The following is a 26,408-nucleotide window of genomic DNA, read 5'->3' on the forward strand; positions in this document are numbered from 1 at the left end:
AGGCCCTGAGTGACAGGAGATTGCGATCTCACGTGAGGCTGGATGAGGCCAGAATGACCGTTTTGGCCTAGCGGTTTATAGGGGGTGCGTCCTTCCTGCGCTGGGATCTGACCAGGCAAGGAGCACATTCGCATTTAACCTTGTATACAAGATTATAGCTATTTTGCGTAATAAGATATAAAATTGCAAGCAATATAATGGCAATTCTGTAACTGCCCAGTGGGTTCACCTTGCCCGCTACCTAGACAGAGCCGGTTTCTCAAGACAGGGGGGAATAGCAATAGAGAAGGAGTAATTCACGCAGAGTCGGCTGTGCGGGAGACCGGAGATTTGATTTTTATTTTATTTTATTTCATTTTATTGTATTATTTCTGAAACAGAGTCTTGCTCTGTCGCCCAGGCTGGAGTGCACCCTCGGAGTTTTATGATTATTCAAATCAGTCTCCCTGAGCATTTGGGGAAAAGAGTATTTAGAAAGTTTATTTTGCCAAGGTTGGGGATGCTTGTGCATGACACAGCCTCAGGATGTCCTGATGACAGTTGCCCAAGGTGGTCAGAGCACAGCTTGGTTTTGTTGGAGATAAATGCTCGGTGACGCAAAGTGAAACCAGCACTTAAGCAAAAGTTTTCTCAGCAACGCAATTTACCTCTGCGGAAGCGTGCTGCTCGCATCAATCACAATCGCAAGAGCACACGGAACAAAGGAAAGCAGGGGTTTTTATTCCTAATGCAATCCCTACCTCTGGCATGGGCTGGGGCCAGACCTCAAGATCTAAACTGACCCCGTTGGCTATTTGTGAATACTTTCCCAAATAAGGAAGGGGGAAGGGAGTCGTGAGTTACAGGTGGGATGTGTGGTTTGAAAGGGAGAAATGGGTGCAGAGCAGGTAACCAAGGGAACAGATGTGAGTTATTGATTAGAACTGACGGGGGGAAGGTTGTTTACAGTAACTAAGGGCAAGGAGACAAGGAGAACAAGAAAGTTGAGTTCGAGAACAAAACACAAGAACGTTAACTTGTCGAACGTCGGAAGAGAAACTGACTGTATCTGACGGTTTTACACATTTTAGGGAGACAGGAGACATCAATCAACATATGTAAGATGAACACTGGTTTGATCCGGTACAACCTGAAGCAAAAGTGGGTCAACTCGAAGCCAGGAGGGGGCTTCCAGGTCACAGGCAGGTGAGAGAGGAACGGTTGCATTCTTCTGAGTTTCTGATGAGCCTTTCCACAGGAGGCAATAAGATATGCATTCTTCTCAGCGAGCAGCGGATGACTTTGAATAGAATGGGAGGCAGGTTTGCCCTAAGCAGTTCCCAGATTGATTTTTCCCTTTATCTTAGTGATTTGCGGGGCCCAAAATATTTTCCTTTCCAATTTCCCCCTTTTGTTTTAAAAATATTTTGGAGAAAGCATTTTAGAAGAAAATCAGTCTCTGGTGGCAGGTTTTGTCTGACTTCTCATGGAGTAACTGAGATTACAGGCGAGTGACACCACACCTAGCTATTTTTTTTTTTTTTTTGGTAGAAACGGGGGTCTCCCTCGGTTGCCCAGGCTGTCTCTGGTGCCCAACGCAGGGCTCCCCGTAATCTCTACAAATAATCCAGTGAAGGAACACCAGAGCGTGGAAAGCTGAGGACGACCGACAAAGGACTCTCGAGTAGGTTTTCACTTCAAGCTCTAGGGTAAGGAGGGCGCTCGGGGAATTCCAGGGAAACCTCGGGAAAATGTGGGTGGAGCTGAGAGTAAGTTCGCTAATTACTTACGCCTTGTGCAGCAGTTACTGCGCCGCGGAGGGGTAATTGTCAGTACCCAAAAATCTCACATCTTTGTTCTGCCTGGTAGACAAGTATTCTCCTTGGTTCCCGGAGTATGGAACCATGAATGTAGAAGATTGGGACAAGGTCGGATCAGACTTAAAACCAGCACAACAAGAGGGCCGCGATATTCCCGTCTCTGCTTGGCCTGTGTGGTCTGCAATTAAAACAGCCCTGGAGCCCTTCCACGCTGAGGAGGAGAAGGAGGATTTTCAGGATGACATAGGAAAGTTGAATAATCAGGAGTCTAATTATCAGCTAAGTGAACCATGACAGTCTCATTTAAAAAAGGGTGAGAAACGGGAAGGTATGTATGCTAATCTCCAGAGACTTATAAAAGAAACTGTGCCACCTACTGCGCCTTTAGGGGAAGGTCTGGAATGGCCACCCCCAGGCCAGCCTCGTGAATATTTGGAAGGGGAGCCTGAGACTGGCCTTGCCGCTCCTATTGTTGCAGGCCCCGCCAGTAACTATGGCGAAGGGAAGCTTCAGGCTTGTCCAACAGCCAATTAGGATGAGGGAATGATCTAGGCTTGCCCACCTGTCAGTTATGGTAGAGGAGTGCTGCGAGCGGGTCCAAATACAAATATGGCACAGGGACAATCCAGGCATCCATTCGCCAGGCACAAGAAATGGGGGATTTGAATGCTTGGCAGTTTCTGGTACTTATTTCACCAGCTGAGGATGCCAGAGAACTTACTCAAGCATGCTGGGAGCCATTTCCTTTTAAAATATTAAAAGACTTAAAGCAAGCAATTGGACAATATGGGCCAAATTCCCCTTATGTTCATTCCTTGTTACAATGTGTGGCTTATAACAGACGTTGAATACGTGTGGATTGGGAGGCATTAGCCCGATCCACCCTGTCCCCCTCTGAATTTCTCCAATTGAAAACCTGGTGGACGGATGAAGCAACAAATCAGGCAGAAATGCTCAAGCCCAACGTCCCGTTAATATCACACCTGATCAATTGCTTGGAATTGGACAGGCATGGAGTACTCTAAATCAACAGATGGTAATGGGTGATGAGGCTGTTGATCAGCTCAGAACTACATGCCTAAGAGCCTGGGAAAAAATTCACGACCCTGCTACTGCTTATCCTTCTTTTCACACATTTCAACAGGGTCCAAGGGAGCCTTATCCTGATTCTATCGCCCGTTTGCAGGATGCGGCTCAAAAGGCTATTTCCAATTCTCATGCCAAGAAAGTGATCGTTCAGCTGCTTGCTCATGAAAATGCTAATACAGAATGTCAGGCAGCAATTAGAACTATTAAGGGAATGACAGATCTAAATGAGGAAAAAACTTTAAGTGAATACATTAAAGCCTGCGATGGCATTGGGGGGCACTTATATAAGGCCAGCCTCCTTATATAAGGCCAGGGGGAGAGAGGGGGATGCTATTACTCCCCATATCATGGGGGGTTTCTCACCCCCTGCGATGTGGATTGTAACAGTGAGGGGGAGAGAGAGGATCGCTATTACTCCCCTTTACGATGTGGATCTTAATAATTATTCCCCCCTGAAATGTGTGTCCATTATTAGCAGTCTCTTTTGTTCATGATATTAGGAACAATTTCACAGGTTATGTGTACACAGCCTGCGATGGGAGAAAGATTACCATCCTCTGCACCTCCCGATATTAGGAACCATATCACACAATGGGTGTACACTTTTTCGGAGATTTGGGGTAATGTCTTCCTATTTTTCCCTGAATATTCAGAGACATATCACAGGGCGGCTGTACACCCACTACTCTCTTGGCAGGAACATCATACTTTACCTACTGGAAATTAGGAACAATATCACAGACTGGGTGTGAAGCCACTGTCATACTGGAAGTAATATCATGCTCTTCCCCCAAGTTATGAGGAACAATATCACAGGGGGGTTTGTACCTTCTCTGGTAGGGGTAGTAGTATCATCATCTCTTCCTTTAGATGACAGGAACAATATCACAGGGTGGGTGTACACCCCGTGTGTTTTCGGAAGCAATGTCATTCTCTCTTCTTCTAGGTTTTCAGATTCATATCACAGGCAGGGTGTACACCCCTTGTTGTATTGGAGGGAGTCTCATCCTCTTTCAACCTGCATCTTTAGAACAATATCCCATGGGGGCTGTCCATCCCTTCAATATTGGTACTAATACCATCTTCTCCTTTCCTGGATATAAGAAACAGTATCACAGGAGGCGTGTACACCCCTTGCAATATTGGTAGTAATATCACCTCTCCCTTGTGGTTATTAAGGACAAAATCCCAGGGTGACTGAACGGTTCCTACTTTATTGGGAATAATATCCACTCACCTCCTGGATATCAGGAACCATATCACTCAAGAAGTGTCCACCCACTTCGATATTGTTAGCCATGTCATCTTCTTCCCGCCTGGATATTAGGAACGATACCCCGGGTTTGGGGGCTGTGTACACCCACCGTGATATCAAAAGTAAAACCAGCCTCTTTCCCGCTGGATATTAGGAACTCTATCACAGGTGTGTGTGCACCTTCTGGGATATTGGGAGTACTATGAGCCTCCACCCCACTGCATATTAGGAACAATATACGGGGAGCAAGGTGGTTACAGCCCCTGGGATATTGAGAGCAATATTCTTCTCTTTCCCCTGTACATTAGGGTCTACATCACCGGGGTCTGTACACCTTCTGCGATATTGGGATTAATGTTGTCCTCTCCCCTATTGAATGTCAAAAACAGTATCATAGAAGGGTGTACACCCCCTGCGATATGGCCAGTAATATCATCGTCTCTACCTTTGGATACTAGGAACAACATCACAGAGGGTGTGTACACTCCCCTGCGATATTGAGCATAATGTTATCCTCTTTTCCCCTGGATATTAGGACTGATATCCCTGGTGGTGGGAGGTGGAGTACATTAAGAACAATATCACTGGGTGGGTGTACACACCCTGAGATATTGGGTGTAGTATCCTCCTCTCTTCCCTAGGATATTAAGAACAATATCACAGGAGGGGTGTACCTCTGCAGCCCCTGTGTTATTGGGAGCAATAGCATCTTCTCCCCCTCTCGATATAAGGAACAATATCCCAAGGTGGGTGTACATCCCCTGCGATATTGGGTGTAATGTCTTCGTCTTCCAACGTGGATATTGGGCATAGTGTCATGGGGGGTGTAAGCTTTCTTCGATATTTGGAGCAATATCACCCTCTCCCCTCAGGATTGTAGGCAAAATATTGAAGTGGTTTTACAATTTGTGTGATATGGGCAGTAATATCATCCTCTCCCCACCTAGATGTTAGGAACTATATCACAGGCAGCTGTACACTTCTTTTTTTTTTTTTTTTTTTTTTTTTTTTTTTTTTTTGAGACGGAGTCTAACTCTGTCGCCCAGGCTGGAGTGCAGTGGCGGGATCTCGGCTCACTGCAAGCTCCGCCTCCTGGGTTTACGCCATTCTCCTGCCTCAGCCTCCCGAGTAGCTGGGACTACAGGCGCCCACCACCTCGCCCAGCTAGTTTTTTGTATTTTTTAGTAGAGACGCGGTTTCACCGTGTTAGCCAGGATGGTCTCGATCTCTTGACCTCGTGATCCGCCCGTCTTGGCCTCCCAAAGTGCTGGGATGAGAGGCATGAGCCACCGCGCCCGGCCTCGGCTGTACACTTCTTGTGATATTGGGAGTCATATCATCCTCTCCCATCATGGATATTCAGAACAATATTACAAAGGAGGTGTACACCCCCTGCCATATTGAGAGTAATGTTATGCTCTCCCCTTCGGGATACTAAGAACAATACCGCAGGAGGTGTGTACAACTCCTGTGATATTGAGAGTAATATCATCCTCTCCCCCTGAATATAAGAAACAATATCACAGGAGGATGTACACCTCCTGTGATATTGGGAGTCATATCATTTTCTCTTTCTCTGGATATTCGGAACAATATCACAGTGGGTGTGTACACTCCCTACGATATTGCCACTAGTATCATCGTCTCCCTTCCAGGATATAAGGTATACACCCCCTTGTGATATTGGGGGTAATATCTTCCTCTCCCCCGCTGGCTATTAGGAACAATGTCACAGAAGGTTGTACACCCCCTGCTCTATTGGGAGTGATATAGTCCTCTCCATCCCTGGATATTAAGAACAATATCACTAGGGAGTGTACACCTCCTGCAATATTGAAACTAATATCATCCTCTCGCCTCCTGGATATTAGGAACCATATCGCAGGGGTGGTGTACACCCCCTGCGAAATTGGAAGAAATGTCATCCTTTCCACCTTTGGATGTTAGGGACAATATCACGGGGGAGGACTACGCCCTCTGCGATATTTGGAGTCCTATCATCCTCTCCCACTCAGGATATAAGGAACGAGATGACCGAAGGGTTGTACACCCACTGCGATAGTTTCAATAATGTCATCCTCTACCCCCTGGCTATTAGGAATAACATCATAGAGGGGTGTATACTTTCTTCGATATTGGGAGTAATATCCTCTCCCCACCAGATATCAGGAACAAGTCTATTAATTATTAATATTAATAAATATAAGAAAAATTAAGAGTAATCATCGATGTTAATAATCACAATAAAGATAGTAAAAATTAATACTGGTTAAAAATGTTAATGATTAGTATTAATAATTAATAGTAATATCACTGTTAATAATAAAATAATGATATCAGCAATAATGTTACTTAAATCAATACTAAGTGATGCTGGTAATAAAATAATAATTAATATTAAGAACTAATAATATTGTTAAACGTGATTAATGTTAATAATTAATTTTAAGTATGCATAATCATATATTTAAAATAATTATCCATAATTAATAAATGGATTCCTATTAATTAATAGTATCATTGATAATTATTAAAATCAATCATTGATGTTTAATAATTAATTATATTATTACTCCTAATACCACAGGGGGTGTACACCTACCTGTGATGCTGTTCCTAATATCCAGGGACGGAGAGCATGATTTTAGTTTTAATATCGCAGTAGGTTTACACTCACCACGTGACACTGATCCTAATATAAACGGGGGTAGAGTATCACATGACTCCAAACATAGCAATGAATGGACAGCCACCCGGTGATACTGCTCCTAATATTCATGGAAAGTGTGTATTATATTACTCCCAATATCACAGGGAGGGCACAGCTCTTCTGCGATATTGTTCCTAGTATCCGGAGGGGGAGAGGATGATAATAATTTGCAGGCTGTGTTCACCCGCCCAGTGATATTGTAATTAATATCCTGGGAGGGAGAGGATGATATTACTCCCCGTCGAGCAGGAGGCGTACACCCAGCCTGGGATACTGTTCCAAATATCCATGGAGGGGAGCGGTTGATATTACTCCAAATATGGCAGGGGATGTACATCCACCCTGTGACATTCTTCTCAATATCTCAAGGCCGAGAGGCTGATATTACTCCCAGTATCGCAGACACTGTACACCCCTGTGTGATAGTCTTCCTGATATCCCGAAGGGGAGAAGACGGTATTAATCCCCATACTGCAGGAGGTGAACACCCACTCTGTGATATCTTTCCGAATTTGCGCGGGTAGAGAGGATAATATTCCCAATATTGCAGAAGATGTACACGCCCCCTCCCCCTGTGATATTATCCTGAATATTCCAAGGCACAGAAGATGATGTTACTCCCAATATCACAGAAAGTGTACACCCCCCAGGGATGTTGTTCCCATGATCCAAGAGGGGAGAGGATGATACGACTTTCAATATCGCAGGGGTGTACACGCCCCTGGTGATGCTGTTCCTAATTTCTACCTGGGAGAGGATGATATTACTCCCAATATCGCAGGGGTCATAAACACTCCTTTGATATTGTTCCTAATATTCAGGCGGGGAGAGGATGATATTCCTCCCTATATTGCAGAGGGTGTACACCCGTCTTTGATACTGTTCGTAATGTCTAGACGGGGAGATGATATTACTCTCAGAATCGTAAACACACTGTGTGTCCACCGTGGATCCTAATATCCAGGGAGGGAAATTACTCCCCAAGACGTGGGGGGTGTCCACCCCGCCTGTCACATTGTTTCCTATACCCAGGGAGGAGAGGATGATATCGCTACCAATATCGAAGAAGTGTACACGCCCCCTGTGATATGGTTCCTAATATCTTCGTTGGGAGAGGATGATATTACTCTCAATATCACAGGGGTTGTCCATCCCGCCTGAGATATTGTTCCTACTATCCAGAAAAAGAGAGAATGATATTACTTCCAATAGTGCACGGCGTGTCCCCCGCCATGTGATATTGTTCTCAAGAGCTAAAGGAAGAGAAGAGAATAGTATTCTTTGTACTGCAGGGAGTGTACAACCAACTGCGATATTGTGAGGCACGCCTTGTGAAAACAAGAAAGACTGGAATTTGATGAGACTCCAGTACCACCTGGGCAGCTCTGCCTTCCCCCACAGTCTCTCCAGCTCCCTTTTCTGTCCCGTGGGTGTAGGAGAACAGCTCTCCCTAGCAGGGTCCCACCCAGGGCTTCAGAGGACTTGATGGATTCATTCTTTCCTTCTGTTAGCAACACCAGGCACGGCTCTCTGCTGCGGATACTAACAAAACATTTTCTCTGTTTAATTTCTGGAAGGAATTTCTCTGGGATTTCCTGAACCATCAGGAGGGTCCCCGCATAAGAGATCATTTAAGCCACGGGGAGATCAACTTACATGAATTTTCAAAAGAAACAACTAATCAGTTGCTTGCATTTTCTGTTGTACTGTTACTCAGATCTGTTGATGAAGGTCTACTATCAGTTTTTAAGGTAATTTACAGGGAAGAAAATCATTAATTAGATTAACTCATTCAGCTATGAAAGGATATAGTTTATTTTTCAAATGTAATTAACTATTAATCATCTTTTAGTATATCTGAGTTACGGTATCCTCCATCAGAAAAAAAAGTGACTGGATTACACATAAGTTTATATTCTCTATCACAGATCAATCAATATTAATCTTAGCTAAAATAATTTAACTTGTTTCTTAAAAACACATTTGCTTTTGTATGTAACAGCAGCTAAGTATTGAAAATCAAAGAGCAAATTATAAAACAGGATTAACCAAATATTAGGAAATTTTTACAGATGTTTGCTGTATCGATGGGGTAGGATATTTGCATCATCAATAAACTAATTCTTTTATTATTTCAAAGCAAATAATTTAGGTTAGAATATTTGTTATTGACATTTTAATCTTTTTTCAGATTATACATTTGACAGTTATTTTTAAAATGTTTAAATGTTCAAAGAAAAATTACTAGAAATAGAAAAACTAAAGTGAAAAGTAACAGCCCTCAAGAATTCCATCTCCCAGAAATAACTACTGTTAATAATTAGGCAGTGTTGCTCATTTTTGCTATGAGTGTACCAAAGTGAGTTCGTAGGAAGGTACGTTGTGTTTCATAGCTAGCATTTTTCATTAACAGTGTGTTTTGGGCATCTTTGTTCTGCCTTATTCTTTTTGTCAGCTGTTTGATATTCCATTTTATCAATATGTTATTATTTACCTAAGCAGTCCTTCATTGATGGATGAGTTGTAATGTTCCTGATGTAGAAAATTCCTAATTATTATGCTGAAATGAACATCTTTGTTCATTTGGGCACTTATGTAAATACTCTTAAAGTAAAGTTCTAAGACAAAAGATATCAATAAGGTTTTTTAAATTCTTTTCTTTTATTTATTTATTTATTTTTTTTTATGAGACAGGGTCTCGCTCTGTCGCCCAGGCTAGAGTGCAGTGGTGCAGTCGTGGCTGATGATAGCCTCGACCTCCTGGGCTCAAGCCATCCTCTTGCCTCAGCCTCCCGAGTAGCTGGGACCACAGGCACGAGCTATCATATCCAGCCAAGATTATGTTTTTATTTTCATTCTTTTTTTATGTTTACTAGATGTTTACAATTATTTCATTAATTGCCTATTAATGTATTTTCTCCATTTATTTCAGTTTCATTTTTCCCACTGGTTCATTAGCCTTATTTGTATACATATTGCTTTGTTATTTGTTCATAGGTTTTGATTTTTCTTTTCTCTGGCTTCACATTTGGAGTCATTCTGAAAAGAATCTTTGCTTTTCAAAATTAAAAATATAGGTATACATTTTCTCTGGTACTTCTATTTTTTCTTTTCTTTTCTTTTTTTTTTTTTTTTTTTGAGACAAAGTCTCACTCTCTCACCCAGGCTGGAGTGCAGTAGCACAATCTCAGCTCACTGCAACCTCTGCCTCCTGGGTTCGAGCAGTTCTCTGCCTCAGCCTCCCGAGTAGCTGGGATTACAGGTGCCTGCAACCACGCCCGGCTAGTTTTTTTGTATTTTTAATAGAGGTGGGGTATCATCATGTTGGTCAGACTGGTCTTGAACTCCTGACCTTATGTTCCACCCGCCTCAGCCTCCCAAAGTGCTGGGATTACAGGCATGAGCCAACGTGTCCTACCTATTTTTTCTTTATTTTCCATTTACGTCTTTGGATCCAACTGGAATTTATTTCATCTTGAGAGTAAGGTACAGAGTCTAGCTTTACTTTAAAAAAAATTAATAGTTATTATTCTGTGTAAACTTGGACAAACATAAAACCCCAAAAACAAATAAGAACACCTCATGGATTGAGTTAGGGATAATTGACATTTTTCACAATATTGAAGCTTATTCAGGGACACAGTATCTCCCTATCTTCATTCCTCAAGTCCTTCCATCTACGTGGCACCTCCAGCCTCCCAGGTGGCTGCTCAGGTTGGAAGCCTCAGATTCCTCTCCTCTCTTCATACTACGTCCTTGGAACAGGTTTTAGAAATATGTTCCACAGTCCGGGCACGGTGGCTCATGCCTGTAATCCCAGAACTTTGGGAGGTCAAGGCAGGTGGATCACCTGAGGTCAGAAGTTCGAGACCAGCCTGGCCAACATGGTGAAACCCTGTCTCTAATAAAAATACAAAAACTAGCTGGGCATGGTGGTGGGTGCCTGTAGTCTTGAGAATAGCTTGAACACGGAAAGCAGATGTTATAGTGAACCGAGATTGTGCCACTGCTTTCCAGCCTGAATGACAGAGCAAGACTCCGTCTCAAAAAATGTAAAAGAAAAAAAAAAGAAATATGTTCCACATCTGCTTCTTCCTGTCCCTCCTGTGCCACCACCTGGCCATACCGCCTTGGTCCCTCCCTGGAATGTCGCTGGCACTGACTGGTCTGCCCACCGACTTCTGCGAGCCCTTCCCCTTGTCATAACACAGCAGCCAGACTGATCCTTCCCCAACATGTCATCCTCTCCTCAGAAGCCCTCAGATGGGTTCACGTCTTGGAACAGAAGCCAGGTGCTCTGCAGTGGCACACATACGCCGCTCTGCAGTGGGATATATACGCTGCTCTGCAGTGGCACACATACACTGCTCTGCAGTGGGATATGTAGGCTGCTCTGCAGTGGCACACATACGCCGCTCTGCAGTGGGATACATACGCTGCTCTGCAGTGGCACACATATGCTGCGTGTGGGTCTGCCCTGTGGGGACATCACCCGTGCAGGCACATGTGTGTGCCTCCCGTGTTCCGCCCAGCACACTCCCTGGTGCACTCCAGGCTCTCACACATCTGAGTGAAGGGAAGGCCAGCACATTTCTTCCGTAGTTAACATCTAGCTACTTGAGTTGTTTGTTTTGTGCTTTTAAGAATTGTAGGTAGCGGGCCGAGTGCAGTGGCTAACACCTGTAATCCCAGCACTTTTTTTTTTTTTTTTTTTTTTTTTTTTTTGAGACGGAGTCTAGCTCTGTTGCCCAGGCTGGAGTGCAGTGGCCAGATCTCAGCTCACTGCAAGCTCCGCCTCCTGGGTTTACGCCATTCTCCTGGCTCAGCCTCCCGAGTAGCTGGGACTACAGGTGCCCGCCACCTCGCCCGGCTAGTTTTTTGTATTTTTTAGTAGAGACGGGGTTTCACCGTGTTAACCAGGATGGTCTCGATCTCCTGACCTTGTGATCCGCCCGTCTCGGCCTCCCAAAGTGCTGGGATTACAGGCTTGAGCCACCGCGCCCGGCCAATCCCAGCACTTTGGGAGGCCGAGGCAGGTGGTTCACCTGAGGTCAGGAGTTCAAGACCAGTGTGGCCAAACGTGGTGAAACCCCGTCTCTAATAAAAATACAAAAAAAATAGCCAGACGTGGTGGTGGGTGCCTGTAATCCCAGCTACTCAGGAGGCTGAAGCTGCAGAATCACTTGAACCTGGGAGGCAGAGGTTGCAGTGAGCTGAGATCGCACCAGTGCACTCCAGCCTGGGCAAAAAGAGTAAGACTCTGTCTCAAAAAAAAAAAAGAAAAAAAAAGAAAAAAGAAAAAAGAATTGTAGGTAGTTACAGATTTTTAAATTTGTCAACTATCAATTCACTGACTTTGTTTCTCATAGGTTTTAGTTGACTGACTTGGATTTTTAAGTTATGTGGTTATATCAGCTTCAAATAATGTAATTTTTATGCTTGTAAAAATATGTATGTGCTTAGCAATTAAATGATTATGTGATTTTTCTTTAGTTGTATTGTTTTTTAGTGTTTAAGTAACTATTTCCTAGTTAAATTTCCAATTGTTTGGAATCCTTTTTTTCTTATTCATCTCCAGTTTTGTGCACAGAGGGTGGGTGTGGCATTTGTGATCTATTATTGTTAATGGCCTCCATTTATTTGTTTGTTTGTTTGTTTTTTTTGAGACGGAGTCTCGCTCTGTCGCCCAGGCTGGAGTGCAGTGGCGCGATCTCGGCTCACTGCAAGCTCCGCCTCCTGGGTTTACGCCATTCTCCTGCCTCAGCCTCCTGAGTAGCTGGGACTACAGGCGCCCGCCACTGCGCCCGGCTAATTTTTTGTATTTTTAGTAGAGACGTGGTTTCACCGTGGTCTCGATCTCCTGACCTTGTGATCCGCCCGCCTCGGCCTCCCAAAGTGCTGGGATTACAGGCGTGAGCCACCGCGCCCGGCCATTGGCCTCCATTTAAAATCATTTTATTTGCTGTGATTTCCTTGCCATGTGAAACCTACTTTAGTGAAGGGTTTGCTTTTCTAGCTGCAAAAAATTATTTGAAGAAAGATAATGAGAAATGGGGACTCTAATTGGCCTACAGTTCAATAGAAGAAAACTAAGTCTACCCAAACACGATAGTAGCCACTGTTTTCTCTAAACTAGGAAAAAGCAGCAGTAGAATTGTTGATTAGTCTTGAAGAAGGTTCTCGCTGCCATCCGGTTTTTCAGCCTAAAAAACAGGTATGCCGAATGCAGGGTGCTGGGAGGGATGTGTACGTCTCTGAAACCACCTGTCTTTTGCAGAGATGCTGGAAGGGTGCAGTTTGACTGCTGAGTCAGACTTTGAGTTGGGCAGATCCAGCTTTCTAGCCAGCATGGTGCTTGCTGTGGCCCTGGCCTGGTTGCTTAGTCTTCTGAGCCTCAAGTTCCGTGTCTCGCTGTTGAAAGTAATGCAGTGCTGATGGCACTGAGGTTTTTAGTGCTAAATGGATGAGCACTGGGAAGTGTTTTTGCTGAATCCCCTGCCAGGCTTTTATTGCTGTAGGCAGTAACGCAGAGCTGGGAGCAGTTTTTATTTGTCAGTGGTGAGTAATGTCAGTTTTTCTTCTCCTACACGGACTAGCTTTTGTTAACTTACTGAAACAAACAATTTTTTAAGCATTTCTGCCAGGAAGTTCCAGTTTGGCAATCAGCGAAGGTGCTTTGTTCTACATACGGGAGGATACAAGGGTAGTGCAAGGGGATGAAAAAGACCGTCACCAAGAATATAAGCATCGTGACAGCTGTGCAGGTGAAAATTCATAAATGAGACTACCTCTAAAAGGAAGCTGTAAAATCAACACACAGCGGGTCAGGAGAGATTTGCAAAGGCGCTTTAAAGAAATGGTGCCTTGAGAAGTCGGAGGCCCCCTTGAGAATGCCTTAAGGAAAATACTGTCAGAAGGGGGTTGTCAGCAGTGAAGTTGGGAAAACAGCCTCCTGGAGGTGTGGCTTGGAGGCAGAGCATCGGGCTGCACTGGCCAGATGCCATTCCCCGTTGGCGCCGCAGATCAGCTTTACCAGTGGCGATGGCCGTGCTTTCCAAGTGCAAGCCCTTAGGAAGGTAGAGGTGGGCAGGTAGGGAGGAGGGAAGATTTAGGAAGGAAGAGGAGCTTCAAGAAGGCAGCCTTTGTCTTCCAACCAGAGCTGCTGAGGCTCCAGACCATCCTCTCCTGTGCCCCACAGTGGTTATTTGGGTCCTTACCACTTCCTGTCCCCCTCCTGGCATCTCACAGGTATTCAGGCAGCTTAGCATCCTGGGCTTCGGTTATTTCTGCTGTTGAGACCACTCACGCTCCGTGGTGTCAGCAGCCATGTTTGACTTGCTCATGTGCTAGTGGGTTAGAAATGGGGAGCATCTGCCGAGGGATCTGTCCTGTGGCCTGGCCTGGGTGTGGACGGCTGTGGTCCCCCAGGGCTTCGTGGATGTTGCGCCTGAGAAGACTGGAAGTTGGCCAGAGGCCTCATGGGGGTCCTGCAGGGACAGTCTCAAGGTGACAGCAGCTGCACCCCGAGCGCGGCCTGAACTGGAAAGGCACCTGCCCCTCTGACATGGCTTTGCATAACGTGCAGGATCTTCACACGTGCTGTGTTCTGCTGGTTCCAGGCCAGTCACCAGAGCTCGTGCAGATTTGGTGGGGTCCTCCCTCTCAATGGCAGGTGTCGAAAGAACCTGTGGATATGGTCATAGCCACCCCAGACGTTCACTCCCTACCAATCCCCTGGTGGTTTCCCCAGCCTTCCCCCATCTGTACTGAAGAACTGACACCGCCCTCTGGTTTTAAAATGTTTAGAATTTGTAATAATTTTATAGATACATATTTTCTAGAGAGTGATGTAACATCCATAACAATCTAAAAACAGATTTTCTAGGAAGTTACCGTGAAATCTACAAAGTCAATAAAACATTTCATCCCAGGTGCTGAGCTGTGAGGAGAGTATCAGGGTTTGGGCTCTGCTGCCTTTCCCCGAAGAACTCACTTGGGAAGCAGTCAGGTACGTGGCATCCTGGGGCCTGGCTGACATCAAGCTTGTCTGGTACTGTTAGTTTCAGCAGCACTTCTTCTTTAGCGAGGCTGTTGGAAGATAAAAGGGGAAGGAGGAATTTCTGGGCCTTGGTGGCTGTGAGGAGCTGCAAGTGATGCTGAACGCGATCTTCCAGCTGGCCTGGGGCCCTGGTGGAGACTGAACATGGAACGAGGGGCAGGTTTTGTGGGGGTAGACAATGGCGTCCATGAGAACTACTGAGTAGGCAGAAAGAAAGATGGGTCTGAAGCTCAGGAGAGAAGTGGGGATGGAGGCATGCATTCTGGAATCGTAGACAACAGCAGACATACTTGTTCAGCAGGAGGAATACGCAGGTGGTTCGTCGTCTCGTCATCAGTCATCATTGGACTTTGCTTTTGGCATAGGGCATCGTTTCTTTCTCCACTGTCCCGTGATGGTGGCTTTTTACATTTTATATTTGGGGAAACTAAGATTCACAGTCAGGTTGCTGCTCAGTGAACCATTAACCATTATTGTGCATGGGCACTAATGTGGGCACTTTAATTGTCATGTATCTTTAAATATTTTCTATTTTTCAGATTAGAAGATAATTCTGAAACAAATGCCAGCCACTCTTTAATTACAAAAATGACGGATGAGCTGTATCACCATGTGCCTGAGAATCATTGTGTTCTAAAGGACTTGGATCATCTTCCTACTGAGACGTAAGTTCCAGGACATCCTGACAACTGTTGAAACATTGATTCTGCAGATTAGCATAGCAAACTTAGACATTTTCTATGTTTTAGATTTTATAAAGTAGTCTTAGAATCCCACTGTTACTACTCCAAGAGGAATTATGAGATCAGTTTTGACAATCTCTGTGCAAGCGTGGCACATCTGATGAGGCTGTGAATGTCACATTCTGTTTGCCACAATTCAGTGTATTTAATTAACACTTGCCGTATGTCACGGTTGTCCCTGCAGACCCACCAGTGATACGCAGCTAGTTCTGGCTCCCAGAAAGCCGCAGCCTTGCAGGTACAGAAGGAGAGTGAGGTACAGGTGAGGATCACAATGCCTGCTCCAAGTCTGGCTCTGTTTGCAGGTGGCCCCAGCTGCTCCGTGAGCTCTGCAGCACACGCTTTCCTACCCTCTTCTGTCCCAGGATTGTGCTGGAAGTGCTGGTTGTGCTCCAAAGCATCAGCAAGCAGTGTCACCACGTGTCTGGTCAGGTCACCATTGCCTCGGAGCTGAGACACAGGCAGTGGGTGGAGAGGATGCTGCGGTCTCGCCAGCGGCAGAACTACCTGCGTATGTGGAGTAGGTATGCGCTCACTTTCCTGTTTTGGAGGGGCACTGTGGGGCAGGAAGTTGTCACAGATGCAGTTCCAGTCCCCACTGAAGTCACACACAGTAGGCCCCTCACTGAACCCATCGACAGGTGTTGATATACTTGGAGTTCACAACTGAGAGTATGAACCCAACGTATCTGAGACAGGTCTCAATCCTTTTAGAAAGTTTACTTTCCCAGGGTTAAGGACGTGCTGTGACAGCCTCAGGAGATCCTGACAGCATGTGCCCCAGGTACTTGGGGCGCAGCTTGCTTTTATACATTTTTGTACATTTTAAGGAGACATAAGACATCAGTCAGTAGGTGTAAGGTGTACAACGGTTCCATCTGGAAAGGCAGGAAAACACAAAGGTGGGGGCCTTCCAGGTTATAGGTGGACAAGAGACAAAGGATTGCATTGTTTTGAGTCTTTTTTTTTTTTTTTTTTTTTTGAGACGCAGTCTCTCCGGCCTCAGCCTTCTGAGTAGCTGGGACTACAGGCGCCCGCCACCGCGCCCGGCTAATTTTTTTGTATTTTTAGTAGAGGCGGGGTTTCACCGTGGTCTCGATCTCCTGACCTTGTGATCCGCCCGCCTCGGCCTCCCAAAGTGCTGGGATTACAAGCGTGAGCCACCGCGCCCGGCCTTGTTTTGAGTCTTTCATAAGCCTTTCGGTGAATACACAATTGACTTGTGAGTGGGGGTAGAGGAATAGTGACTTACTCCTTAGTGTGGCTCAGTGAAGCTGCATTTTACACAGGGCAGAGGAAGCAATCATATAGGTGTTTGTCTCAGGTGAGCTGAGGGATGACGCCCTGTCCCACCCCTAACCCTAACCCTGACCCAGACCCTGACCCTGGCCCTGACCCTGACCCTGACCCCGACCCCGACCCTGGCCCTGACCCTGACCCCAACCCTAACCCAACCCCCATCCTGACCCTAGCAACCCTAACCCCGACCCTGACCCTAACCCCGACCCTGACCATAACCCCTAACCCCGACCCTGACCGTAACCCCTAACCCCGATCCTGACCCTGACCCTAACTTCGACCCTGACCCTTAACCCCGACCCTAACCCTTAACCCCTGACCCCGACCCTGACCGTAACCCCTAACCCCGATCCTGACCCTGACCCTGACCCTAACCCAACACAACAGGAGCTCAAGATAGGAGGCAGAGGAGCCACACACGCCAAAGCACGATGGCCACAGCCGGTGAGTGAGCCCATCTCGGGCCCTGCCTCCGACGTTCTGCCCCCAGCCCTCCCTCCAGCAGCCTCCGCCCTGCAGCCACCTCCTGCCCAAAACAACGGGCTCCAGCCATCCACAGGCAGGCCCCACACCTGGACCAGGAAGAGCTGCCTCCTTCCGGATCCTCCCCCAGGGTCCCACCCAGCCTTCTGCTCAGAGCCCAGTCCTGTGAGGACACCTGGGTGGGAGGAGTAGGGAGAGGGAATCTGAGATGGGTGTGAGGCTCCTCAACCCCCAGGAAGTTCTGATCTTGTGGGAAGAGAAGGAGGATGTGTGGCTTAAGTAACAGAAGCTGCTATCACATGTGGGGCTTTAGGGACCCGGGACAGCCCCCTACGTGAGTTTCTGGTCTGAAACCCAGTTCCCCTGTGGGGATTTGGGGACCTGCATCTTCTATCTTTGAGATCTGCTGTCTCTGGGTCACACAAGTCCTTGTTCCAGTGCCTTGAGCTGCTCTGCTGATTGCCTTTTTGTACTGTTATTTATCTTATTGTTTTCATTGTTAGGTCCTGGTGCCAACATTTTGTAGACAAAGGTCTTTCTCAGCTAGGGAGTCCCGTCTCTGTCGCCCTGGTCCCTGTTGACCCAGTGCCTGGCAGGAGCCCCTTCTGTATCTTGAGATCTCACCACTCACCGTCCATCCAGCCCCAGCTCTGCCTGCAGCCCACCCACCCCTAGGACTCAGGCCTCCCCTCTCCACCAGTCTGCTCACCAGGCCGGGGGCACGTGGGAGGAGATATCATGGCAAAGTGAGCAGTCGTACCCCCAAAATCTGTGGTTGGTTTGCCATCACCACAGACACCCCAGGGTGGGGCTGTAGTTTGGGGATGGAGCTGAGCCCCGTCATGAGAGACCTTTCCCCAGCTATGGGTTCTCGGGCCACTGTGCCCTGAGTGCCTGGAAACTGGGTCTATGGCGACAGGGGGCTGGGGGCTGTGTCTGAGGCTGCCCCACCTGACTGGGGTATGCTCCTGGGCAGGTCGCCACCCCCACCCAAATGTTCAACTACAACGCTGGCTCCAGGAGGAACAATCGGGAGGCCAGGGCTGGAGAGGGAAGGGCTGTCACGGGACAGGAGGGGTGGCTGAGAGGCTCAGTCGGGGCAGTAGCTTGGAGACCTCATTGTTACCTGCCTGCAGCCCAGAAGCAGAGCGGGGGTTTGCGAAGTCAGTGTGCAGTGCCCGAGGCCACCAGAGGGGCTGGGCAGGGCAGACGGGTGCCCCGCTCTGCTCCTCCTCCTGCCTGTCCTCTCCTGCAAGTCAGTCCTTCCCACAGAACGAAGACCAGGCCCTACGCAGACAAGCGTGTCTGCAAAGCAAGGGCCAGTCAGGGGCGGAGAAAGAGGAGTTGGCCGTACACCACGTGGGCTCAGGGCATCAGGGCAAACCCGGGCATGGAGGCCACACTCAGCTTAAGCCTGTTCGGGTGCAGTTTGGGGTCTCCTGGCGTGGGGGCCCCGCGGTGCACACGGCCCATTCAGGACCATTCAGGCCGTGACAGCTGCGTGTGACAGGGGCCTGGGCCCAGGGCTGCGAGTGCTTTGTGTCTCATGGCTGTGATTGTCCTTCCAAATATGATATGATGACCAATGTCTTTTATTCTGTCGTTCAGAGTGAGTGAGTGATGTCGAGTTCACACAGAAAAAACAACAACAAAAACCAAGAGAACCTAGAACTGAAAATGCATCACAGCAACGAGTGAAGTAGGTAACACGCTTCATCATTTGCAGAAAGACTTAGAGTTGCAAACCTGCCTTTTGCGTTCTTCTGTAAAAAGCAGTGACATTCGCCCCTGAAGAAGCATCTTGGCCTTTTGGATGTACTCAGAGTGCTGGTGAAGAACTTAAAGATTGCTGGGAAGTGTTCTAGGTAACAGGGTTACAGGGTGTAAAGAACATACAGGAAAACCTGGTGGTTACAGTGGACACGTTCCAGGAAGCCCTTACTTGAGGTTTTCGAAGCTGTGGAATTGTTTGAGATTGGAGGAGGCGACGGAGGCTACAACGAGGTGGCTCCGGATACTAAGCTCTGAGCCAGTCTTGGCTCTGATTCTGACCGTGGCCTCTTTTGCCTCCCCCCAACCCTAAAACTGACACTAACCCTATTCCCTAACCCCTGCCTGGTACTCCTACCCACACCCTAAAAACCCCAAACCGAAAACCTATAAACCATGTGTCTTAGTCCATTTTCTGTTGCTGTAACAGAACACCACAGAGCAGATCATAAACCAAACGTATTTCTTCCAGTTCTAGCGGCTGGGAAGGACCAGAGCATCCCAGTCCCGTGAGGGCGGCACATGGTGGTGGGGGTGGGACGGCGTGTCCACTCATGGCACAGGAGGGGAGGGCGAGAGTGTGCGGGCGGGGAAGGGGAGGGAGAGCGTGTCCACTCATGGCGGGGGAGGGGAGGGCGACAGTGTGTGTGTCCACTCCAGTCTCTCTTCCTTGTCTCATAAAGCCACCAGTCCCAATACTGGGGACCCACCCTAATGACCGTATGTAATCCTAAGTATCTCCCAAAGGCCACATCTCCAATCAGCACGTGAATTTGGGGATTAAGTTGCCAACACATGGCCAGGCCCGGTGGCTCGTCCCTTTAATCCCAGCACTTTGAGAGACCGAGGGGGGGTGATCACCTGAGGTCAGGAGTTCAAGACCAGCCTGGCCAACATGGTGAAACCCCATCTCCACTAAAAATACAAAAATAAATAAATAGCCAGGAATGAGGCTGGTGCCTGTAATCCTCAGGAAGGAGACCACCAGTTCTCCTGCTGCCCTGCCCTTCCCCACCCCCACTTTCCTAGTTTATAAAACAAGGAAAAAGGGAGAAAGCAAAACGTTTAAAAAAAAATACAGAAGTAAGATAAATAGCTAAACGAACATGAGGCCACCACCCAGCCCTGGTGGTTGAAAATAATAATAATAATATTAACCCCTGACCTAACCTACTTGTGTTATCTGTAAATTCCAGACATCATATGAGGAAGCACCGTAAAACTCTCTGGTCTGTTATCTGATGCATGCAGCCCCCCGTCACGTTCCCCGCACTTGCTTAAGCTATCACAATGCTTTCACGTGAACCCCTTAGAGTCGTAAGCCCTTAAAAGCACCAGGAATTTCCTTTTTGGGGAGCTCAGCTCTTAAGATGCAAGTCTGTCAGTGCTCCTGGCCGAATACAGCCCTTCCTTCTTTAACCTGGTGTCTGAGGAATTTTGTCTCTGGCTTGTCCTGCTACAATGCCAGCCACTGGGAGGCTGAGGTACGAGAATGGCTTGAACCTGGGAGGCAGAGGCTGCAGTGAGCCGAGATCACGCTATTGCACTCCAGCCTGGGTGACAGATGCCAGGGCGAGACACCATCTCAAAAAAAAAAAAAGAACACAAAATTGCCAACACATGAAATCTGGAGAACACATTCCAACAACAGCACCGTACATATCTGTACATACCTCACAAACCCTGTAAACATGTCGCATCTCACTGGAGACCAACCCCCGACCACAAAACCCAGACCTGGAATTTTCCCAGGACCAAACCCATCTATATTCTATAACCCCAAACCTCAAAGCCTAACCCTAACCCCAACCCCTACAGTTCAGGGCCCCCCGTCCCTGTGGTTCCAGCTAAAGACAACCTGCCCCCCTGTGGGTTTGCAGGCCCTTTGGTGGGGGTGGGAGCTGGGGGCCACACACAGCTCTCTGAGCCTGAGCCATTTGTTTACTTCCTTCCTTCCTCTCTCCCTCCCTCCCTCCTTCCCTTTTTTTTTTTTTTTTTTCAGCGTCTTGCTCTGTCACCCAGGCTGCAGTACACTGGCACGATCACAGCTAACTGCAGCCTCAGCCTCCCAAGCTCGTGATCTTCCCACCTCATCCTCCAGAGAAGGTGGGACCACAGGAGTGTGCCATCGCACCCAGCTGATTTTTCCATTTTTATTTTGTAGAGATAAGGCCTCCCGATATTGTCCAGGCTTTAAAGTATTTCTTGAAATTGAAGAGGATCTAGAAGTTCTGGCCTCCCGTCAATATCCCTTTCCAAGATGAAACGGAAAATCCTCTAATCAACCCCAGGACACCTTTTCCAGCTCTATTACCATTTCCTTTCGGCAGGCTAGAGTGAAGCTAGGCGAAGAACGGACCTACGTCTGCGCACGGGCGGCTTTGAACTCACTGAGATCTGTAAGAGACTTTTTAAAAATTTCCCACAATGAAAACGAAGTTCCCTCCAGTGAGCCTCGAGCACAGCCAGGGAAGGCAGCTCCTGGGCCACGCCAATGGCCAGGGATGGGAGAGTCTGAGGTGTCCATTCTCCTGTGGATGGGGTCACACGTCAGAACCGCACCACGAACCCCTTTCCTGCCCCTCGGGACCAGGCCGCCACGCCTTTCTTCCCCTCACCTTGACCCTCCCATTATGCCCCACCTGTCCGGATCACGAGGACAGATGGGAAACGGACCAAAAACAGAAACAGCCCTGTCCCTCTCATAAGTACCAGCCCCAGACACCCTGCTCCACCCTCCGGACCACAGGGAGACCCCATGCAAAGCACACCCAGACCCCCGCTCCTCCGCTCGGGACCATCCCCAGACCCCCGCTCCTCCCCTTGGGACCACCCCCAGAACCCCCAGCTCCTTCCCTCGGGACCACCCCCAGAACCCCCAGCTCCTCCCCTCGGGACCACCCCCAGATCCCCGCTTCTCCCCTCGGGACCACCCCCAGACCCCCAGCTCCTCCCCTCGGGACCACCCCCAGATCCCCGCTTCTCCCCTCGGGACCACCCCCAGACTCCCTGCTCCTCCCCTCGGGACCACCCCCAGACCCCCGCTTCTCCCCTTGGGACCACCCCCAGATCCCCAGCTCCTCCCCTCGGGACCACCCCCAGACACCTGCTTCTCCCCTCTGGACCACCCCCAGACCCCCAGCTCCTCCCCTCGGGACCACCCCCAGACCCCCCGCTTCTCCCCTCGGGACCACCCCCAGACCCCCGCTCCTCCCCTCGGGACCACCCCCAGACCCCCCAGCTCCTCCCCTCGGGTCCACCCCCAGACCCCCAGCTCCTCCCCTCGGGACCACCCCCAGACCCCCCGCTTCTCCCCTCGGGACCACCCCCAGACCCCCGCTCCTCCCCTCGGGACCACCCCCAGACCCCCAGCTCCTCCCCTCGGGACCACCCCCAGACCCCCCAGCTCCTCCCCTCGGGACCACCCCCAGACCCCCAGCTCATCCCCTCGGGACCACCCCCAGACCCCCAGCTCCTCCCCTCGGGACCACCCCCAGACCCCCAGCTCCTCCCCTCGGGACCACCCCCAGACCCCCGCTTCTCCCCTCGGGACCACCCCCAGACCCCCAGCTCCTCCCCTCGGGACCACCCCCAGACCCCCGCTCCTCCCCACGGGACCACCCCCAGACCCCCGCTTCTCCCCTAGGGACCACCCCCAGACCCCCGCTCCTCCCCTCGGGACCACCCCCAGACCCCCGCTTCTCCCCTCGGGACCACCCCCAGACCCCCAGCTCCTCCCCTCGGGACCACCCCCAGACCCCCGCTCCTCCCCACGGGACCACCCCCAGACCCCCGCTCCTCACCATCCGTCAGGCCGGGTAGCGGGGAGAGGCGTCTCGGGAGGGGTCAGGCCACTCTCCCAGAAGCGAAGGGAGGAAGACAGAGTCACGGGCCGAGCAGAAATCACCCGGGACTCACAGAGACAGCAGCACCGGAGAGGGACGGAGAAGGGCTACAGCAGGCAAAGGCCATGAGGCTTTCTGCAGCCGGCGTGCGGGGAAGGGAGCAGCCGGAGAGTGACGGAGAGCGACGGAGAGTGACGAAGGTAGACGATGCCTGACGGAGAATGACGGAGAGTGACGGAGAATGAACGGAGAGTGACGGAGAGCGACGGAGAGTGACGAAGGTAGACGATGCCTGACGGAGAGTGACGGAGAGTGACGGAGAGTGACGAAGGTAGACGATGCCTGACGGAGAGCGACGGAGAGCGACGGAGAGTGAGGGGGAGTGACGAAGTTAGACGATGCCTGACGAAGAGTGACGGAGAGTGACGGAGAATGAACGGGGAGCGACGGAGAGTGACGGAGAGTGATGAAGTTAGACGATGCCTCACGAAGAGTGACGGAGAGTGACGGAGAATGAACGGGGAGCGACGGGGAGCGACGAAGGTAGACGATGCCTGACGGAGAGTGACAGAGAATGAACGGAGAGTGACGGAGAGTGACGAAGGTAGACGATGCCTGACGGAGAGTGACGTGGAGCGACGGAGAGTGACGGAGAGTGACGAAGGTAGACGATGCCTGAGGGAGAGTGACGGAGAATGAACGGAGAGTGACGGAGAGCGACAGGGAGCGACGGAGAGTGACGGAGAGTGACGGAGAATGAACGGAGAGCGACGGGGAGCTACGAGGAGTGAAGGGGAGCGACGGGGAGTGACGAAGGTAGACGATGCCTGACAGAGAGTGACGGAGAGCGACGGAGAGCGACGAAGGTAGACGATGCCTGACGGAGAGTGACGCAGAGTGACGGAGAATGAACGGGGAGCGACGGAGAGTGACGGGGAGTGACGAAGGTAGACGATGCCTGACGGAGAGTGACGCAGAATGAACGGGGAGCGACGGGGAGCGACGAAGGTAGACGATGCCTGACGGAGAGTGACGGAGAGTGCCGGAGAATGAACGGAGAGCGACGAGGACCGAAGGGGAGCGACGGGGAGCGACGGAGAGTGACGAAGGTAGACGATGCCTGACGGAGAGTGACGGAGAGTGACGGAGAATGAACGGACAGCGACGGGGAGCGACGGAGAGTGACGAAGGTAGACGATGCCTGACGGAGAGTGACGCAGAGTGACGGAGAATGGACGGGGAGCGACGGAAAGCGACGAAGGTAGACGATGCCTGACGGAGAAGAGCCGAGCGGAGCTGAAGGGCGGCGGAGAGCGACGGAAAGTGGCGAGAATGGACGGACAGGGACCGGGACTGACGGATACTGACGAAGAGTCACGGAAATGATCCGAGGGCGACAAAGAGGAAGGCGAACTGGCGAGCTGAAGCATGCCGAGCCTAATCGGAGATGACGGAAAGTGACGAAGAGGAACGAGGAGTAAAGAGGGGTGACGAAAAGAGCCGAAGCGGTTGAAGGCGAAGAGCTGAGTGAGGGAAGACCGCAGAGGTGAGCTGGTGCCCGGCGGCGGCCCGTCCGCGACTCGGCGGGACCCCGCGGAGTTCCCAGCCGGGCAGGACGCGAGCGAGGGAGGGCGTGGAGGGCCGTGGGTCCGCCTACCCTGAGGCCGCAGGGCTGGCACCGAGGTGACCGGGTGGGAGGCGCACCGCGGCCCCCTGGCGGCCTCTGCGCGGGGCCCAAGCCCGTGTTCTGCGCCCCTCTGCGGGCCTCGGCGCCCAGCCCGGCCCCAGACGCGCACCTGCGGCTCCAGCCAGCGCCCGGGCCCGCCAGGCTGAGGAGCGGCGGAGGCTCGCGGCCCCCGGACCCCAGGCCGCGTCCCCGGAGCCCGGCCGAGCCCGAGTGGGGCCCTCGTGCGGACCGAGAGGGCGGCGGAGGGGCCCACGGAGCCCGGCCCAGCCCGCACCGCGCCTGCTGCTGCCACCCGCGGCTGCCTTGGCCCAACCCCGTTCCCGCAGCGGCCCAGCCCCGGGGGGAGCCGGCCCGGGGACACCCGACCCTGCGCGAGCTGCGGGGCCTGGACGGGGCTGCGCGGCGGGGCGGGGCTGGCGCGCTCGCTCCTCTCCCTCCCTCTCTCCCGACGGCTCTGTTCCCTCCTGTGGCGCAGTGTACAGAACACGGAGTTGGCCATGCTGGCCTTCTTCAGGGCGCAGGTCGGTGGGACTCTGAGCACATTGGCGTGGTGCGCCCGGCACCACCGTCGGTCTGCAGAACGTTCGCATCTTTCCATGAACAGCTCTCCACTCCGCCTCCCCCAGCCCGTGACAACCTCCCTTCCACGTTTCGTCTCTCAGTTTGACCTGCTAGGTACTGAGATCTCCTAGGTACTGAGACTTCCTCGGTGCTGAGGTCTCCTCAGTGCTGAGACCTCCTAGGTACTGAGACTTCCTCGGTGCTGAGGTCTCCTCAGTGCTGAGACCTCCTAGGTACTGAGGTCCCGTAGGCACTGAGGTCTCCTAGGTCCTGAGACCTCCTCAGTACTGAGGTCGCCTTGGTGCTGGAACCTCCTAGGTCCTGAGCCCTCCTAGGTACTGAGACCTCCTAGGCACTGCGATCTCCTAGGTACTAAGACCTCGTCGGTACTGAGGTCGCCTCGGTGCTCAGACCTCCTAGGCACTGAGATCTCCTAGGTACTGAGACCTCCTCGGTGCTGAGGTCGCCTCGGTGCTAACACCTCCTAGGTACTGAGGTCTCCTAGGCACTGAGATCTCCTAGGTACTAAGGCCTCCTCGGTGCTGAGGTTGCCTCAGTGCTGAGACCTCCTAGGTCCCGAGACCTTCTAGGTACTGAGACCTCCTCGGTGCTGAGGTCGCCTTGGTGCTGAGACCTCCGAGGTACTGAGACCTCGTTGATACTGAGGTCGCCTCGGTGCTGAGACCTCCTAGGTACTGAGGTCTCGTAGGCACTGAGATCTCCTAGGTACTGAGACCTCCTCGGTGCTGAGGTCGCCTCGGTGCTGAGACCTAGGTACTGAGGTCTCCTAGGCACGGAGATCTCTTAGGTACTGAGACCTCGTTGATACTGAGGTCTCCTCAGTGCTGAGACCTCCTAGGTACTGAGGTCTCCTAGGCACTGAGATCTCCTAGGTACTGAGACCTCCTCGGTGTTGTGACCTCCTCGGTACTGAGGTCTCCTAGGTCCTGAGACCTTCTAGGTACTGAGACCTCCTCGGTGCTGAGGTCGCCTCGGTGTTGTGACCTCCTAGGTACTGAGGTCTCCTAGGCAAGGAGATCTCTTAGGCACTGAGACCTCGTGGATACTGAGGTCGCCTCGGTACTGAGACTTTCCAGGTACTGAGGTC

At 50.4% G+C, this 26,408-nt stretch overlaps 1 protein-coding gene and 3 long non-coding RNA genes across 8 annotated transcripts in view; 2 read left to right on the top strand and 2 right to left on the bottom strand.

Moving 5' to 3' along the window:
- On the top strand, positions 1-19,618 carry LOC141409484 (uncharacterized). 4 transcript variants are annotated; one of them, XR_012430419.1, is made up of 7 exons: positions 1-796; positions 1,071-1,185; positions 1,531-1,663; positions 15,452-15,577; positions 16,021-16,179; positions 17,342-17,398; positions 19,046-19,618. It is a non-coding gene; the product is annotated as an uncharacterized lncRNA (long non-coding RNA). The 4 variants fall into 4 exon arrangements; XR_012430417.1 differs by having other exon boundaries at positions 15,961-16,179; positions 17,342-19,618; XR_012430418.1 differs by having other exon boundaries at positions 17,342-19,618.
- LOC141409491 (uncharacterized) lies at positions 8,645-15,521 on the bottom strand. The gene is made up of 2 exons (XR_012430429.1): positions 14,847-15,521; positions 8,645-14,538 (listed from the first exon to the last, which is right to left on the bottom strand). It is a non-coding gene; the product is annotated as an uncharacterized lncRNA (long non-coding RNA).
- Positions 19,014-23,225, bottom strand: LOC141409482 (uncharacterized). The gene is made up of 3 exons (XR_012430414.1): positions 23,011-23,225; positions 21,297-21,738; positions 19,014-20,791 (listed from the first exon to the last, which is right to left on the bottom strand). It is a non-coding gene; the product is annotated as an uncharacterized lncRNA (long non-coding RNA).
- Positions 23,226-24,355: 1,130 nt separating this feature from the next.
- The window catches only part of LOC102122539 (PI-PLC X domain-containing protein 1), a 58,384-nt gene continuing 56,331 nt past the window's right edge, over positions 24,356-26,408 (top strand). For both annotated transcript variants that reach the window (XM_074030364.1, XM_074030365.1), the window contains exon 1: positions 24,356-24,598. The gene's annotated coding sequence lies outside the window, so the exon portion shown is untranslated. The remainder of the gene's footprint in view (positions 24,599-26,408) is intronic.

The sequence above is a fragment of the Macaca fascicularis genome, chromosome Y, assembly GCF_037993035.2.
Source record: "Macaca fascicularis isolate 582-1 chromosome Y, T2T-MFA8v1.1".
NCBI classification, from domain to species: domain Eukaryota; kingdom Metazoa; phylum Chordata; class Mammalia; order Primates; family Cercopithecidae; genus Macaca; species Macaca fascicularis.